Source organism: Taudactylus pleione, unplaced genomic scaffold, assembly GCF_031769625.1.
Source record: "Taudactylus pleione unplaced genomic scaffold, aTauple2 ptg000370l, whole genome shotgun sequence".
NCBI lineage: Eukaryota > Metazoa > Chordata > Amphibia > Anura > Myobatrachidae > Taudactylus > Taudactylus pleione.
Genome location: NW_028284771.1, coordinates 251,500 through 268,019, shown reverse-complemented (window position 1 = coordinate 268,019; position 16,520 = coordinate 251,500).

The window sequence follows — 16,520 nt, the reverse complement described above, 5'->3', positions numbered from 1 at the left end:
TATTTTCCAGTCCTAAAGGCCTTCAAAGCCTGTAACAGGAGCTATATGGATAGACCTAAAAAGTTTTTTATGTTTTGGACCCCATGTGGCTGTTTACTTTGGAAGAACTTCCCTGCTTCACTGTCTTTTCGCAGCCTGACAGGCTGCGAAGAGACAGTGAAGCAGCAGGGGAGAAACCGAAAGAGTGAAGCCTCCCTGCCACTCACTTAGGCACACCTACCCGCTCACCCCCGGCCAACTCTGCTGTCTATACCCTGCCCCCACTGCTGCAGAGCTGGAGGAGAGCTCGGGGAGCCAGGAAGGAGCATAATTAAGGAGGACACAGCTTTTCAGATCACTCTGCTGTTTCGGATACTGTACGCCTTCTCAGAATGGTGTACAGTATCACCGTCAGGTGTCAAAAAATGCTTTTTCGGAACTTGATTCATTTCATAATTTCGTCATCCCCATACTAAAGTATGAGGACTGCAGAAATTATCGGGGGATGATTCTAACCAGGAGATATCGGTGATATCTCCTGTGTTACAAGACTGATGAATTACCCTGGCACTTAATTTCTCCAAAAATAGGGGAAAATCTTACTTTTCACCTACTTTTGTAGAAATTAAGTATGAAGAATAGACCCCTTAATCTTTCTTTGTTGAAGAATTAAGGTAGGTAAGAATTAAATTGAATAGAAAATTAAATAAGCATAATCAAGTGAATGCAGTAACTTTGTCAAAAAGAGGAAGGAAGTAAAAGAGAGTGGTCCTTGAGCCTTTGTTGATTTGAGAAAAGGCCATATGAGGGATGGCACAGTACAGAGAGATAGAGCTATCATCATGCATGATCCTGTAGACTACAGAGCGCCTGATTCAGAGGTGAATGCTACTGCAGGAGAGGAGAACATGTGTGAGGGAGGGAGGAGGGGTCAGGGGGTGCCGTGGATGTGTGTGTGGGGGGAGTTTGGAGCTGTGAGGGGAGAGAGAGCAGGAGAGGGGAACCTGTGTGGGGGAGGGATGCTGCAAATGGGGGGGCTGGAGTTTGGAGCTGTGAGGGGAGAAATAAGGAGAGGGGAACCTGTGTTGGGAGGGGGGGGGGCAGGGGTGCCGTAGATGGTGGAGGTTTGGAGCTGTGAGGGAGGAGAGGGGTGCCGCAGATGAGGGGGAGTTTGAAAATGTTAGGGAAGAGAGCAGGAACAGGGAACCTGTGCGGGAGAGGGGGGTCAGCATGCCGCATATGGTGGGAGTTTGGAGTTGTGAGGGGAGAGAGCAGGAGAGGAGAACCTGTGGGGGGGGTCAGGGGGTGCTGTGGTTGAGGGAGTTTGGAGCTTTGAGGTGAGAGAGCAGAAGCAGGGAACCTGCGTTGGGGCGGGGGGGGGGAGTCAGGGGTGCCACAGTTGGCAGAGGTTTAGAGTTGTGAGGGGAGAGAGCAGGATCAGGGAACATTTGCGGGGGAGGGGTGCCGCAGATGAGGGAGAGTTTGACATTGTGAGGGAAGCAGGAGCAGGGAACCTGTGTGGGTGAGGGGGGTCAGCATGCTGCAGATGGTGGGAGTTTGTAGTTGTGAGGGGAGAGAGCAGGAGAAGGGAACCTGTGTGGGGGAGGGGTGCTGCGGATGGGGGGGGGGGAGTCTGAAACTCTGAGGGGAGAGAGAAGGGGCAGGGAAACTGTGTGGGATACTTTTGAGATTTTCAATAAAAATAAAGAAAATTCAATAATAATGTTATCAATTGTGAAAATTATGGGCGTGATTCATAGTTAGGGAGCAAATAAAAAAATACGTAACAAAAGAAGGTGCAACGTTCCCATTGGCAAGTCCATGTTGTACAGCTGATGGGGCAGATAAAAATGTGCAGGGTGATATAAAGCTGCAAATGGATGTGTTCTAGTTTAATTCTAATTTAATGTGTACATAGTTGCGGGCAGCTGCCATGTCTCAGGTGGGCATCTCGGTACAAGTCTAGGCCTCTGTTGTGTTACCATATCTTCGCACATCCACAGCAACGAAAAAACGCAGTTGCGGCATCATTAACGCACATCTCTGAATCAGGCCCTGTATCATATGAAACTACTTCTTAACATGGTATAAATAGCAATAATGAAAGAAGAAAATGTCTTCTTTAGTTTAATTCTGCTATTAGCGCCATGTTGTTAATTTAGCTTCCAAACATTTAGTTTACTTATATAATGCTTAGTTAGCACTGCGTGGCACTGGCAACATGATTGAGATCTAATTTTGAAGAGCAAGTGAGTATAATCAATAAGCAAATGTAAAATTTACATGTAAAACTAATAATAACATGCTGTTTTACAACTCAATGAAATTTTTATTCAAACGTAACTCAAACCATTGATCTGATCCTAAGTAAATGAATGAGTCATATATACAAATAAAAAATTCCTAATTTGACAGCAAGAGAACACAGCTTCATTACACCAGCATAATCAACAAAAGGAGCTTATCCTGAATAGAGCAGACCTCTAGTGGGTAAACATAATTACATTTCATTACAGTTCAAAAGAACGTAACCAGCATCATCAGCAAATCTCTTGATAACAGAACCTTTTCAGGTATATTGTGTTCTTGTCATACTAACATAAAAAAAAGAAAAAAAAAAACATATTATGCTTACTAACTTTAACACAGCTAGAAAATGTAACATTTTGATAAAAGTCATCTGCCAATCGTAAAATCTGATGGTTTACAATGCTTTATGTGCACAAGCAGGGACGGACTGGCCCATAGGTTGCCTGGTGGAGCAGGTCCATGAATGAACATGGGTGCTTGCCAAGGCCATAACTGGGGGAGCTAAGGGGGCATGTGACCCGGGTGCCTGACTTGAGGTGCCGGGGACAGGATGCTGGGAGGCTAGGTTGCTTGTGGGTTTGGGACCGCATGCCGACCTTGAGAGGCACAGAGACACCATCAGTCTAATGTGTTGCCGGTCGCAAGCCAATCAGTGCTCCTGGGCCATCAGCCAATCAGCAGAGGCTGCCGGTCCGTGAGCTCCAATTGGTTCGCGAGCGGCACCACATTACAATGACGGCAGTACTGACAGTTCCCCAGCGTGTGGCAGGCTTGTCCCGCGCCACTCCGAGCTCACCCACCGCACGGCCCTGGCAGGTAAGAGAAGGGAGATGGGGCCTTACTGTGGCTTAATGTAAAAGAGTCTTACTGTGGCATAATGTGTAAAAAGCCTTACTGTGGCATAATGTGCAAGGGGCATTACTGTGGCATAATGTATATGGGGCATTACTGTGGCATAATATATAAGGGACATTACTGTGGCTTAATGAATAAGGGCATTCCTGTGGCTTAATGTATAAGGGGCATTACTGTGGCATAATGTGTTGTAAGGGGCATAACTGTGGCAGAATGTTTTGTAAGGGGCATTACTGTGGCAGAATGTGTTGTAAGGGGCATTACTGTGTTGCATAATGTGTTGTAAGGGACATTACTGTGGCATAATGTGTTGTAAGGGACATTACTGTGGCATAATGTGTTGTAAGGGACATTACTGTGTGGCATAATGTGTTGTAAGGGGCATTACTGTATGGCATAATGTGTTATAAGGGGCATTACTGTGTCACAAAACCACACACCCTTTTCATCCTCTGTTGTATATTTTTTTGGGGGGCGCCAAATTATGGCCTTGCCCCGAGTGACAAAAATCCTAATTTCGGCCCTGGCCCAGAGCGTCCTCTGGGTGCTCCAAACGGCAGACTGCAGCCATAACAGGCCCCTGGAGCATCCTCAGTTCTGGTTGCTTATGGCACCACCCCCATGGCATGACGTTGTCACGCTTGTCTCTGAAGAATTGCCTGCTAAGGAGTTGAAAGCTGAGGTCCAGGGTTGAGGGAGGAATCAGAAGCGAGGGGCCTGAATGTATAATCTCCTCATCCAAAAGTGTCGGATGTTGGCGAGACCTGTCCAAAGGCGCGGAGTCTAACCTGCTGGGAGGTGTTCACCAATCACCAATATGGAAGAATGACTCAGTAGTAGTATCCAGAGGAGGTACTGAGTACACAGGCTAAGATGTTTTGCTGCACTGCTGCACAAGGAGCTGGCACTGGTGGATGTTTGCAGGCAAGGTATTCCTGACGCACTGCTGCACAAGGAGATTGCACTGGTGGTTGCACGCAGGCAAGGTGTTTCTGATGCACTGCTGCACAAGAAGATGGCACTGGTGGTTGCACGCAGGCAAGGTGTTTCTGACGCACTGCTGCACACAGAGATGGCACTGGAGAGACTCAAGGGTATAGCAACAGGGAACCAGGAATGAAGTGACGACAAGTAGACACGAGAAGTAACAACATTGTACAGGCAACTACCTATTGCCCAGAGCCCGGTTAAATATCCCTAAGGTAGCAATCCATTGGATGGAGGGTCAGTCAGGTAATACAGACTGTCATGGCTGCGTCCATGATGGAAACCAAGTCACAGAGCAGCCACTGACGATAATGCACCTAAGGCATAATTCTCAGCGCGTCACCCGCCGCCGTACCAGACATCTGACCGCACAAGAAGTCAGGTTCTTGCCGATCCTAGGCCGGAACCTGACAGATGTCATGTGCTGCGGGGGGGTGTGGCTGGCACCGGGCGCTATAACTCGAAGTTACGGCGCTGGTGCTTGCTATAATTTGATGGAAACTACACCAATATTCGACCTCCTGCCAATCAAAGTCAGCAGTTAGGTTAACAGTTTCCTTACTAACATTTATGAAAAGCGAAACATTTGAAAAGATCCACAGGTGGAGCTAATTATTACACTTGTGATTCTGTGAGAAGACCTGGAAAACATTCACTGTTGGTAGCTCTTGAGGACCAGGGTTGGCTACCCCTTGCTAAAATAATGGAGAACAGCGTCCCGATGTCAATGAGCTGGTGGGTTGGAAAAGCCTGTGAGCCAAGTCAGTACCCGTCAGGTGGGAACCTGTTAATGTAGAAACTGTGGCTCAATGAGAGCTCTCATCGCATGCAATGAAGTCCGGTGGAAGTGAGAACAACTGAGAGCGGTCGGCTCCGGGCTTGACATGCAGGCAGGCTGTGGCTGTGTTCCAATTGAGCGGCTCAGAAAGCAACAATGAGCCGTCTGTAGAGATCAGTCCATGCGGCTGGTTCAGTGAATTAACATAGTCCTTGCAGGGTTCAGGAGTGTGAGTTTACATCCACCGAAGCGTCATCGGCGGCCTCTGTGTTTGGAGATGAGCTTACAGTATGTGAAACAAACTTAACCTGGGTCCTTCCCGTGTCACCCTGGTTGCTTTTTTTGAGGGAGCCACTTCCACTGCCAATAAACCCGGGTTGATACGTATTCCCATACAAAAACCCAGGTCCTGGGTTTTTAAAGCTAGTGGAAAAGGAGTATAACTAACGACGCTGTTAGCCAACTTAAACCCATTGGTATCTTGTTTTGTGGGGCCCCAAACAAACCAAGGACTTCAGACACAAAAAGAGCAGTACCTGTCTCTGAAGTGCTTGGTTTGTTAAAATCTGCATATCCAAGTTTATAATATAAACCATAGGGGTGGGTTGGAGGGCCCAAGGACAATTCCATCATTCACCGCTTTTCATTATGGGCTTTGGCAAGATTGTGTGTGTTTGACAGGCAGCGTATTTTACAGCACTATACTGGGGCATTCGTGTTGTGTACCTTTCAAGACCATCTCTTTTTTTTTGCCGGTCTCTGAATAGTTATAGGTTTTTTTTGTGTGCACATTTAGGGCCTGATTCAGACCCACTCGCGAGCGGCTGTCCGCTCGCAAGTGGGTCGATGTTCTGCACTGAGCATGCGCACGACGGAGGGAGCTCCGTCGTGCGCATGCGCCAGACGCGACGAGCGAAGGAAAGTCCTTCGCTCGTTGTGTCTGATCAAAGGGGGCGTGCTGTCGATGTTGATTGACAGCACGCCCCCTTTGGTAGGCGTGCCTCCCTGACGGGGCGTTCCTAAGGGAACGCCTACCGTCAGAAGCCGGCCCACTGACATCACTAGTGATAGAGCCAAAATCACTCCAGGCCTTGCGGTTGAAAACCTCAACCGCAGGCTCCGGCTCGCAGTTTCGATGGTCGCGATGGTCCAGACCATCGCGGCCATCAAACTGCACGCTCGTATAGGCTGTGGGTGGTGACCCACAGCTATACGAGCGTCCAGGAGGACGCTCCATAGTTATGGAGGACGGCCCTCATTCAGAGCGTGCGCTCTGCTCAGAGCGTACGGCTCTGAATGAGGGCCTTAGTTTTATATTAATAAAGCAACTTGTACACTTTAACGGTTAAAAGTGAGCATATTTCCTTTCCAGAAAATCTTGATATTTATTTATATTGCTATATATTTTATTTATTTATTACCAGTTATATATATAGCGCACACATATTCCGCAGCGCTTTTACAGAGAATATTTGGCCATTCACATCGGTCTATCAGAGCCAAAAGCACTCATGGGAACACCTTCGTTTGGGCAGCCACACCCCCGGCACGCCCACCAAAGGGGGCGTGCTGTCAAACACCATCTACAGCACGCCCCCTTTGTACCGAGACCCGGAGCGACGGCTTGTCCATCGCTATCTGGGTCTCGCGCATGCGCACGACGGAGCCGCCTCCGTCATGCGCATGCGCACTTGGCCAACATCGACCCGCTTGCGAGCGCTCAGCGCACGCGAGCGGGTCTGAATTAGGTCCTAAATTTCCTACCACATTCTCACACACTTGGGTTAATTTTGTAGGGAACCAATTAACCTACCAGTATATTTTTGGAGTGTGGGGGGAAACCGGAGAATATACAAACTCTGCACAGTTAGGGCCGGAGTGGGAATCAAACCCATGACCTCAGTGCTGTGAGGCAGTAATACTAACCATTACTCCATCTGTGCTGCCCATATATATATATAATATGAGATATGGTAAGAACTTACCCTTGTTATCTCTATTTCTACGAAGTCCATAGGGTTCCACAGGATACCTTGGGGTATAGGTGTGACGTCAGTCATCGGGCACCATAGAGTTAAGCTTTCAGCCTTCCAGGATGCACTAGGGTCCCCCTCCTATACCCCGCCCCCGAGCCAAGGCATCTCAGTTTTGTACCAAGCCATAGGCCGGAGGAGAAGGAAGAGAGAGTAAAAAGATCTGGATACACACAAGAATCACATTCTCACCAGAGGGAGACGGAAAAACCGGTGACCAGAGCAAAGCCCATCTGCAGCACAGGTGCGACAGGGCGGGAGTCCTGTGGAACCCTATGGACTTCGTAGAAATAGAGATAACAAAGGTAAGTTCTTACCATAACTCATATTTTCTACTTCAGGGTCCATAGGGTATCCACAGGATACCTTGGGGATGTCCCAAAGCAGTATCCTTTAAGGGTGGGACGCTCCTGTGCTGAAAGGAGAATCCGCCGCCCGAAGGAAGCATCCTGAGAGGCGAAGGTGTCAAACCTGTAATACCTCACAAAGGTATGGACAGAGGACCACGTAGTAGCCTTGCAGATCTGGACTCCAGAGGCACCACGTCGAGCTGCCCACGAAGGACCCACAGACCTAGTGGAATGAGCCTTCACAGAAGGAGGAACCGGCAGGCCTTCATGAAGATAAGCTTCAGAAATAGCCATATGGATCCAGGCTGCCAAAGTTTGCTTTGAAGCAGGCCAACCCTTTTTACGGAAGCCATAGAGGACAAACAAGGCGTCCGACTTCCTAAACGAAGAAGTGCGGTCAACATAAGTCCTCAAGGCCCGCACAACATCCAAAGTGGCCTCACCCACTGAAAGGCCAGGTGAGTTAAAAGCCGGAACAACTATTTCCTCGTTAACATGAAACTGGGAAACAACTTTGGGAAGAAATTCAGGACGAGTGCGTAACACTGCCCTGTTCCCATGAAAAATAAGAAAGGGGGTCTACAAGAAAGAGCCCCTAAATCAGAAACACGTCTGGCCGAAGCTATGGCCAGAAGGAAAACAGTCTTAGCTGTTAGCCATTTAAGATCCACTGAGCCCAGTGGTTCAAACGGCGGTCCCTGGAGAGCCCTCAGGACCACAGTCAAGTCCCAAGGCGCAACAGGTGGAACAAAAGGCGGCTGAATTCACAGAACGCCCTGCATAAAGGTGCGCACATCAGGGATTGTAGCAATCCTACGGTGAGACCAGACAGACAGGGCCGAAACCTGTACCTTCAAAGAAGCAAGGCGAAGCCCATGGTCTAGTCCCGCTTGTAGGAAGGCGAGTATCTGAGACAGACGAAACTTCCGCGGTGCATAACCTCGTGGTCGACACCACTGGAAGAACGTATGCCATACGCGATGGTATATCCTCGCGGAAGATGGTTTCCGAGCTCTTAACATGGTACGCACTACAGAGATGGAAAACCCCCTGGACATTAACATGGCCGTCTCAACAGCCACGCCATCAAAGACAGCCGAGTCAGGTCCGGGAGAAGACAAGGACCCTGCGACAGAAGGTCCGGTCGTAGCGGTAACCGCAAAGGAATGTCCACGGACAGACCCTGAAGGTCTGAGAACCAGTGCCGTCTGGGCCACGCGGGAGCTATGAACAGGAGCGTCCCTCCTTCCTGTTTGAATTTCCGGATTACCCGTGGAAGAAGGGAAACCGGAGGAAACAGGTAAGCGAACCGGAACGTCCACCGGACGGACAGAGCATCCGCCAGAGACGCCTTTTCGTCTCTTGTGCGAGACCCGTACACCGGCAACTTGTTGTTGTGCCGGGACGCCATGAGATCGATCTCTGGAAGACCCCACTTGTCCACCAGCAGTTGAAAAACGTCCGGGTGCAGGGACCATTCCCCCGGATGAACGTCCTGGCGACTGAGAAAGTCTGCCTCCCAATTTAGCACTCCCGGGATGAAGACAGCTGATATGGCGGGAAGATTGCGCTCCGCCCATACCAGGATCCGAGACACCTCTACGAGAGCCGCCCGACTTCGGGTTCCTCCTTGCCGGTTTATGTAGGCCACGGTGGTAGCGTTGTCTGACTGGACCTGCACTGGGCGACCCTGGAGAACCCGATGTGCCTGCTGGAGAGCATTGAAGACCGCTCGGAGTTCCAAGATATTTATTGGAAGCTCTGCTTCTGTCGGAGTCCACCTGCCTGGAATAAGTGTGGACCCAAAACTGCTCCCCAGCCCCGAAGACTGGCGTCCGTTGTCAACAGGACCTAATTCGGTACCCAGAACGGACGACCCTTGTTGAGATGGGTCGTCTGCAACCACCAGGCAAGGGACAGGCGAACCTCCGGGGTGAGCACTATCGTCTGGGATTTTAAAGACTGAGGCAGTCCGTTCCATTTGGACAGGCTTAGGTGCTGCAGAGGTCTGGAGTGAAACTGGGCATATTCCACCATGTCGAACACCGACACCATGGAGCCCAGTAACCTCATTGCCGAGTGTAGAGACACCCGGCGGCTGTGCAGACAACTGCGCACCCTCGACTGTAAGGCAGAGATCTTTTCCCCCGTAACAAAGATCCTTTGCTGTCCCGAGTCCAATAAGGCTCCGAGGTGCAGAATCCGCTGAGACGGGATTAGAGTGGACTTCTGCCAGTTTATCAACCAGCCATGCCTGTGCAGTAGGGCAATGGTCAGGGCCAGGTGACGCAGAAGGAGCTCTGGCGATACTGCCACTAAGAGAAGGTCGTCCAAGTACGGCAACATGCGGACTCCCTGCAGCCGCAGAGAAGCCGCCATAACCGCCATCACCTTGGTGAACACACGCGGTGCTGTCGCCAGGCCAAAAGGTAACGCCTGAAACTGAAAGTGGTCGCTGCGGATTGCAAACCTGAGGAACTGTTGATGGCGCAAAAGAATAGGGACATGCAGGTAAGCATCCTGTATGTCCAATGACACCATGTAGTCCCCAGGTTCCAGCGCCAGAATGATGGACCGTAGGGTCTCCATCCGAAACTTCGGCACCCGCAAAGACTTGTTGAGAGCTTTTAGGTTGAGAATCGGACGATGCGACCCATTGGGTTTCTGCACCAAAAAGAGATTGGAATAGAAACCCTGGCCCCTCTGGGAGAATGGAACAGCCACTATAACTCCAGCCTGGAGCATAGTGTGCAAGACCTTCCGCAGCTCCGTGGCCTTGTTCCGGTCTGATGGTAGACCCGTGGTGAAAAATCGAGCCGGGGGTCTGTGCCGGAAGGAGAGGGCATACCCGTGGGAGACCACCTCGAGAACCCAAGTGTCTGTCGTGGTGACCGACCAACACCGGGCGAACTGCAGCAGGTGGCCTCCCACCTTGGGATCCCCCAAAGGGAGGCCCGGACCATCAGGCCGCAGGCTTGTCATCTGGCTTAGGGGCCGACGTCTGGTACTCCAGGCCTGCTTCCTGGGCTTGGCCGATTTCTTGGGACCAGCCTGTCGGGGAAAAGACTGTGGTTTGGGCCTGCCCTGGGCCCTATAAGACCGAAAGGACGATAACCCTGAACCAGAAGGGACAACGATCGACAGGAGACATGCCGATTTAGCTGCCGCCAGTGCGGCTACAATCTTGTCCAGATCTGGACCGAAGAGAACTTCTCCGTTAAAGGGCAACGCCTCCAAACCCTTTTTGGAATCAGCGTCCGCCTTCCAGGATCGCAACCACAAGGTGCGACGAGCAGCCACCGCTGCCGAAGAAATTCGAGACACCAGGGTACTAATGTCTAAGGCCGCCTCGTTGGCCGAATCACGGAGATTACCAATCAACTCCGCCTGCTCAACAGGAATCGAAGGACGCCTCCAACGTATCCGCCCAGCGCTCCATAGCTCTGGCAACCCAGCAAATGGCCATAGCCAGCCGCGCTGCCCCCCGCAAGTGAATAAGCGGACTTCAGGCAGATCTCCACCTTGCGGTCCGTAGCATCCTTAAGGGAGGACATGGATGGCATTGGTAATGTGGCACTACGGACAAGACGTGTCACATGAGAATCCACCTGTGGAGGGGATTCCCACTTAGCAAAATAATTATCCGCGAACGGATAAGCCACCGCCAGATGCCTCTGCGGCTGGTATCGCTTGCCAGGCTGTTTCCACGCCTCCTCTAAATGGTCCACCAACTGACCCGAAAGAGGAAAGACTGTGGCGTCACCCTTCACATCCTTAAAGAAGGCATACTTGGATTTAGCCGCTGGGGGAACTTCGTCCTCAATCACCAAGGCTGTGCGGACTGCCCTAATAAGTCCAGGAATATACACCTTGGACCTAGCGTCCGCTTCCTTAGTACGGAGAGGTTCCTGATCGTAAGGATCCAGAATCTCCCCATCATCAGACGTCCCTTCGTCATCCTCATAAGGAGCCGACAGAGACGCCACCGGCCGTTTATGTGGCCGCATCACAGACTCTCCTTGTAACACATCCGACAAGTGCTGTACAGAACTCGTCAGGGAGTTAACCCACGCCGGCTCCTGAGAAACCGGGAGAGGGGAAATAGGGAGACTGCGGGGTACCACCAATTGTCTTGGGAAATCCTGCATGGGTGACGACACCACTGATTGCTGGGACAAACCCATCTGCGTAAACGCGGGCTGCGGAGCTAACTGGCCCACTAAGGTTGTAAGCGCCTGAGCGAAACAAGCCCAAGGCGGCTCCTGTACCGGTGCTGTAACCGTAATAGGCCGCGCCAACGACAAACACTGCCGGCAGAGGCCCTCCGCGCTACCCTCCCCCTCCGCTAAAGGTACTTTACACGTAGTACACTGCAGCCGGAGAGGAAAATCACTTTCAGACATGATGGTAGAAAGTATGTGACCCCTCTCACCAATTTTATAAAAAGGCGAGAGACCACCCTGCAGCACCGCACCGCAAGGGCTTTAGCAGAAAGAACAGGGACAGTAATAAGGCTGACAGTCAGAAATGGAAAGTACAGGCAGCAGTGCTAGCACAGTCACATACAATGCAAAGAAACTCAATTCCTGCACTAACAGCGCTGATAAATCAACTACACAGACACAGAGTCTGGTAGGACACAGCGCTGCATACACAGACCTGACCACAGCGGAGGAGAGGTATGCGGGGGGACCCAGACCATGATGTCTCCGTCCAGACTTCCAGCAGCGTTCACCATGCGTTCTTGAAGATGGCCGTCGAGGAGCAGAGAGGAGGCTGGCCTGGGGGAGGAGCGGTGTCACAGGGCCAGTCGGCGTGTGAAGGCGCGCTCCCCTGGCATGCATTTAACCCCTGGGACGCCGCAGCGCTACCGCTCTACCGCGGTCCTGCAGTCCCAGGGGGGTAGTGGAAGCGCAGGTTAGTACCTGGCTCCACGCTGCAGCCAGTCCCCAGGGAGCCCCCTGCCTGGGGACTTCTGGACCATGTATCAGCGGGGACCCACTGCGGGACCCCGCTGCTTACCTTGCTGCCCCCCTTGAATCTGGCCATGGTCCGAAACATCTGGGGTCACCGCTAGCTGTGACCCCATATGCTTACCAGCATCCCCGGATCGGTACCGGCGTTCTGGTACCGGCGGGGGTGTAGGGAAGACAGCATGGACGTCAAAACTGACTGTCCATGCTGTACTTCCAGATGTGCAGCCACAGCTGCAGAACGAAAACTTCAGGGGCTCTTCATGGCCCCCCTCTAACAGGTGCCTCCGACTCCGGCCGGGCACCGAACTAAACTGAGATGCCTTGGCTCGGGGGCGGGGTATAAGAGGGGGACCCTAGTGCATGCTGGGAGGCTGAAAGCTTAACTCTATGGTGCCCGATGACTGACGTCACACCTATACCCCAAGGTATCCTGTGGAACCCTATGGACTTCGTAGAAATAGGCAATCGCAGTGCCTAATTTATGCACGCCCATGCAATGGACAGGCACGCCTGCGTTTCTACAACCACTCCCCCGTCACCACCCCCAAACGCTCACAGCCTGTCACTCACTCTGCAATAGATTCTTGTCTACTTCCCTAATCGCAGTGCAATTGCCGTGCATGTGCAATGCGGTGCATACGCATGCACAGTACGCAACAATCGGCTGATCTGCATACGTGGTTGCAACTGACTGCGATCCGTGCTGAATCAGGCCCTATGCGGGATATATAAATATCTGTCCAAAACAGCAGCCTGATATATACAGTAAGTACAGTTTTAAACATTTAATTAGTGACTCCAAAAGTAAGCTCAGAGACGTCAACGTATCCGCTCTTAGGGCCTGATTCAGCAGCGGACGCAATGTCGAAGTTTACGCAGATTGAGCAATTTTTTTCCATCATGCATGTGTATAAGCCGCACTGGGCATGCGCAGTGATCGCGTTGCGATTATTGATGCACAGTGGAAACCATAGCTAAGTGAATGACAGGAAGTCAGCATTTGGGGGTGGTAACAGGGGGGGTCAGGAGAAGGCAGGCGCTTCGGTCCATTGGGACGCCGTTTAATAGACATGCATAAATTAGCCACTGCGATTGCATTCGCATGCGTGCAAGGAGAGCTGCAGTGTTTGCGGCAGGTCAGACTTGACGTATATACTGCTGCCTGCCTGCTTGATGTGCATTGATGGTACCGATGTTTACGCAGCAGGAGTGTGACATTGGATGGATATGAGAAGACAGAAGTGGGCGTCTAATATCGGCTGTGCTTTGGCGGGCATTAGCATATTTTAGCAACTGTGGTCATTGCAAAATCGGAGCTGCGATTGCAATTACGTCAGCTGCTGAATAAGGCCCTGATTCAGAGCCGGACGCAAGTGGCTGCTCGTTCGCTCCGAGCGATGTTTGCCCAACTGCGCATGCGTACGGATCGTAATACGCATGCGCGAACCACTCAGTGCGGCCGATATTCATGTGTTCGCAAAATAGCGAATGCCTGATAATTTGAGTGACAGAAAGAGGCGTATGTGGGTGGTAACAGGGGAAGGTGCTTGAAAACGGGGAGTGGAGATCCGTTCGCAGGCGTGCTTAAAGGTCAAAACGGGCGTTTTATGGGTGTGCATATTTAAAACAGCAGCGTCATTGACCACGTCACTGGGTTCTTTTATAGCCAGAACTGCTCGCAAGATTGTGGTAGCAAAAACCAACCACAAGAATAGCGAGCAGTTCATACCCTGGTCGATGTACTCGATTAATCTAATAAATAGCGGACATGACGTAGGATGCGAGCGGCCAGGGGGCGTATTTTTCCAAAAAACGAACGCAAGTTTTGTTCGCTCGTTCAGACCTAGAGGCGTGAACAGACCGCAAACAGCGAACGGTTCATTTGAATAGCCACCCCTTGTTTTAGAACGAACGACCGCAAATAGCGAGTGGCTCTGAATGAGGGCCTATGTTTTGAAAAAACAGGTAAAATCATGTAATTTTTGCAATCCAAAACCCAAAATTCAGATTCAAAATCAGAATTCCGAACAGTGGAAAGATCAGAACCGCAACTTGGATTTAACCGGATCTCCACAAGAGATCAGAAGCGTGACTCGGACCTGCCCGGATTCATGAACTTCGGGTGGATTCGGATTTCTGAAAAACCGAAGCGCACATCTCTAATTGATACCTCTAATCTTATCTAAGATTTTCTCATGGTATGCTTCAAAAATATCCACTTGGTGTTTATTACTTTTGTCCCCTATGTCCACTGTTAGAATTAATTCTAATTATGTCAAGACTCTATGATAATAGACATTTTTCACCTATTTGTATTTCAGAATGTAATGAGGCCTTGGCAGAGGCTTTCACAATCTAGGTGATTTATCAAAGTACAACAAATGCATCTTTTGTCTGGTCCCCTATGTAGATCAAATGCAAACCAGTTCTGATTAACATACAGCAGACTGGCCGACAGGGGGAGTGGCCAGCACAAGGAGGCGGGGCCGGCCAGATGACGGGTATTTGTAGGCGGGGCGGGGACGGGGTAACGCGATCACGACATTTTGGCACCGCCCCCGCTACACAATGACGATATTACAGGCATTGTGAAGCAGGGGGCGGGGGAAAAATGACGCAATTCAGCATGAATCGCGTCACCGCCCCCCCCCCCCACTGCGGGTGCTTTAAAGGTAATTGCGGGGGGGATAGGAGAGGTGGGCGGCAGCTGGGAGGATTGCCTGCCTTCTCGGGAGGTCGAGAGCGGCACCCGATTTTCGGGAGGCTCCCAGCCAAATCAGGAGGGTAGGCAAGTATGACATACAGTAACTATTATAATTTGAATTCCTAATCTCAATCCCTGCTAGTCTTTGCAAGGAAAATCAGTTTAAAAATGACTCAATCAACACATATATAAAACTAGCAAACTTAATTATCTAAACATTTAACTTATACAATGAAAACTATTTAATTTACTCTACTATAAAATATATCTACTATTTACTATGGTTACAAATAATTTAATCATGAATCATATTTTCATTTACATTATTTCCTTATAATCCTACCTACTAAATTATATTTCATTTTATTTATATAATTACCTATATGGCAACAACTGCAAGCTGAAAACATGCATATCCGAGCATTATTGCAGACAAATCATCAAAGTGTACTCGTCTGTTATTGCTCCCGTCACTGCCCTCAACAGCAAAGGTGCCGATCCCAAAGCCTGGTATGAAGATTAAGTACAAGAATTCAATAAATTGAAGGAAGCCTTTGTGTCTGCACCTATTCTTATACATGAATGTTTCTGCATGGTTCTTTTCCAAGGCGGATGCTTCTTCTTTTTGCAGTTGGAGCAGTATTATCTCAATGCCAGTCTGATGGGAAATTCCACATATGGGTTTTCTAAAAGAAATTATCTCCAGCAGAAAAGTACTATGGAATCGGGGATAAGGAATTGTTGGCTGTAGACTAAGCTCTGGAGGAATGGCATTGAAGGAATGTATTGACTAACTGCACTAACCTAATCATCAGTAGGCAGTCATTACAGCTATAGTTTTAGCATTATTATGCCACTCCCAGCCCTACCCACCTTTGTTTTTATAAAATATTGTGGATTGTGGCCATTCCCCAATAGCTGATTTATATAATTACTTTTGGAAATGCCCACTCAGAATTTTTTTGGTTGCAAGTTCGCCTTAGATCACTTGGTAAACTATCTTCGTTTTACTGATGTGTGGGCACTATTCGGAATATTACAGGAGGATCAGAGGGTGACAAAGGGATGTAAAAAAATATTATTGATAATCAGTGCAGTGGCCCGCAAAGCAATATTGCAAACTTGGATACATGTTAATTCTCCTACATTAAAGTTGTTTGAGGAGTAACATTTCCATGTGTTTAATATGGATTGGATAGAAACCACTCTGGAAAAGGACACCCGTATATCCATATTTTTTGAGACCTGGGAGAGCTATATCTCAACCTTGCCGGTGATTTTCAAAAGCATATCCAATCCATACATCACTTAAAGATACTGTACTCAGTGATATAGCCTAAGGGTATTATCTAATGAGTCTCCAATCATTTTGGATATTTTAAAAAGTCTATCAAAATCCTATCCTTTAACACACATTTTGATTTTATCTATATTTTTATTGGTGTTTTGTTGGGTTCTCGGTCCTGCCCCGTGACTCTTAAGGTGCCCACACACATACCGATATGCTTACGATCCGACGATGTGTCCGATTTCCCCGGCAGCTCAGCA